This window comes from Austrofundulus limnaeus, unplaced genomic scaffold (genome assembly GCF_001266775.1).
Source record: "Austrofundulus limnaeus strain Quisiro unplaced genomic scaffold, Austrofundulus_limnaeus-1.0 Scaffold3, whole genome shotgun sequence".
Classification (NCBI taxonomy): domain Eukaryota; kingdom Metazoa; phylum Chordata; class Actinopteri; order Cyprinodontiformes; family Rivulidae; genus Austrofundulus; species Austrofundulus limnaeus.
In genome coordinates this window covers 4,796,149-4,798,329 of record NW_013952405.1, presented here as the reverse complement: position 1 = coordinate 4,798,329, position 2,181 = coordinate 4,796,149, and the positions used below count along the sequence as shown (strand labels likewise).

Here is a 2,181-nt window from a genome sequence, read left to right as displayed (position 1 = left end):
ACACATAGATCCATAAACCTTAAAATAAACAAATAAAACAATCCCTTTAGGACCTATTTAAACTAGCTTTTGTTTTGACGATGTTTGTTTTTTTATGACTTTAAGTTTCTGCTGCTTGTAAGGTTTGCTGGCGGCGGCAGCAGTGAAGCCTTTTCAACAGCTTTTTTTTTACCAGCCTAATTAAACTTTCCAACCTCTAATATAAAGACAGGCGAAAAAAAAAACGCCAGATGTGCATTTGCAGATGTCTCCCTGTACCTTTTAAGGAAAAGCTGGGACTCGCTCTCACAGCATGCCCACCCTTCGCCGCCCGAGATGTTTTTGATTCATTCTCATAATAACGTGAAAAACTTCCTCTCTTCAGGGAGACTTTTCTTAATGAATTCTGTGAAGGAGAATAATGGCTGCCTGAGATGAGATGAAGAAACATCTGACCTGCGGTGTTAATAATCAGACTAAGTAATGGCAAAGCATGAGGGAGGCTCCGTCTGTCTGCGCTGTTTGCAAGGTGTTTTGCAAGGCCATATAGGTGTGCAGGAAAAAAAAACAGCTCCCTGAAAGCATCAGAGCCGTTGAATCAAAGGCAAAGAGAAGGCCGAGAGCAGGTAGAGCAGCTCCTCTGACTCAGTCCAGCTTTTTATGGCGGTTTGAAACACCTCGGAGGCCACGAAAAGCAGGAAAACGATTTAAATAAGTCTCACAGCAGCTGCAATCTCAGCTCGCTTCTAGTATTTTTTCTTTTTATATATAAATCCTGTTTGCTCATACACAAAGTTGATCCTTAACATGCGACTCAGCTCATCAAAACAACATTTAGTTGTTTTAAGTATCAGATTTGACTGTTTTCATTAAAACGCGGTGCGTATGTTTTATTTGCGTTTGTATTTTTACGCACAATATACCTCCCCAAAAAATAATGAAGCTGACTAACAAAACCTGCCAATCTTTTCTTTCTCAGGTTTCTAAATTATTCAAAGTCTCGGTGATGCTATTCCGCTTTGTTTCAGGTTGGTTAGGACGGATTTGAATAAAGGGAAGTCATCGTTTCCATACGAGGCTTTGGATGCAAACGCACCAGACTTCTAAAAGACTGTTATTCCTTGAGAAAAATACTACAGGCTGTAGCATTTTCTTACATGATTTTTTGATTTAATCTTTTTGAAGCTTTTGTTTTATTTTAAAGCTAAAATCTAATGAATTGGAAATTCGTATTCTTTTTTATTTACAGATTTTAGCCGCAAAATCATTTGAACAAAAACTGTTTAATCAGTTTAGGCCTGAGGAAAATCAACGTTATGGAGAGAACTATATTGTTACTTGTAAAAGAGCATAAAGTTGCATTATTACCTGGCAAATAAAAAAATTAAATTAACATTCTCTTTGTGAGAATTTTCTACGAAATTTTTGTTTATGACAACTTGATTTCGAGACGTAACTTGTTTTTTCCCCCCTCTATTTGAGCTTACACTCAAAACGCAAAAAGAATATTACGTTTCATGTAATATCCTTATTATATTTTATTTTTAATTTTTGTTTACCTTACTGTGTCCTTTTCAAATCCTTTTTGCGCCTCAGATCTTGTATTTGCGAGCGCGTAGACTTCGCAAAATCCCGGTTGTGCACTTAAATTACAATTATCCCGCTCCCGGATTGTCTCTTTGTATGTGTGCGAGAGTTTAGTGTGTGTGTCTGTGTGTGTGTGTGTGTGTGTGCACTTCTACCACAGGGTTATATTACCAATAAAGTTTAGTGCAGTCAACTTTATTGGGGTGTAAAGACACGGCTCATGTGGGCCTGCAGCAGCTTTTGTGTCAGAGCGCAGCAGTTCCGTTTGGAGATCATGGCCTCCTCGAGGACGCAGCCAACATCATGTGACAAATGTGCTCAATATGTGAGTAGAGATGTAATCATACAGAATGTTTTTGATCTCATTGTCTAGATGTCTAGAGATTTTTCTTCAAAGGAAAAGCTAAATGTTTTTACACGAGCGTATCTGAACCTGCGTTGAAGGAAACTATTTTTGGCTTTTTGAAAGTTCATGTGCGTTTACGCAGGATTTTAGATTTGCTAAATGTTGTTTAAATTTGGCTGCTTTTAATTAAAAAAAAAACTCGTACTTATATATTCCATAAATGTGTGTGTGTGTGTGTGTGTGTGTGTGTGTGTGTGTGTGTGTGTGTG

General features: G+C 37.7%; 1 protein-coding gene and 1 long non-coding RNA gene across 3 annotated transcripts in view; one reads left to right on the top strand and one right to left on the bottom strand.

Annotated features, from left to right (window-relative positions):
• LOC106524552 (homeobox protein Hox-C10a) overlaps positions 1-2,181 on the top strand; it is a 61,305-nt gene that overhangs the window by 24,445 nt on the left and 34,679 nt on the right. The gene's annotated exons all lie outside the window — the stretch shown is intronic.
• The window catches only part of LOC106524632 (uncharacterized), an 8,927-nt gene that overhangs the window by 3,519 nt on the left and 3,227 nt on the right, over positions 1-2,181 (bottom strand). The gene's annotated exons all lie outside the window — the stretch shown is intronic.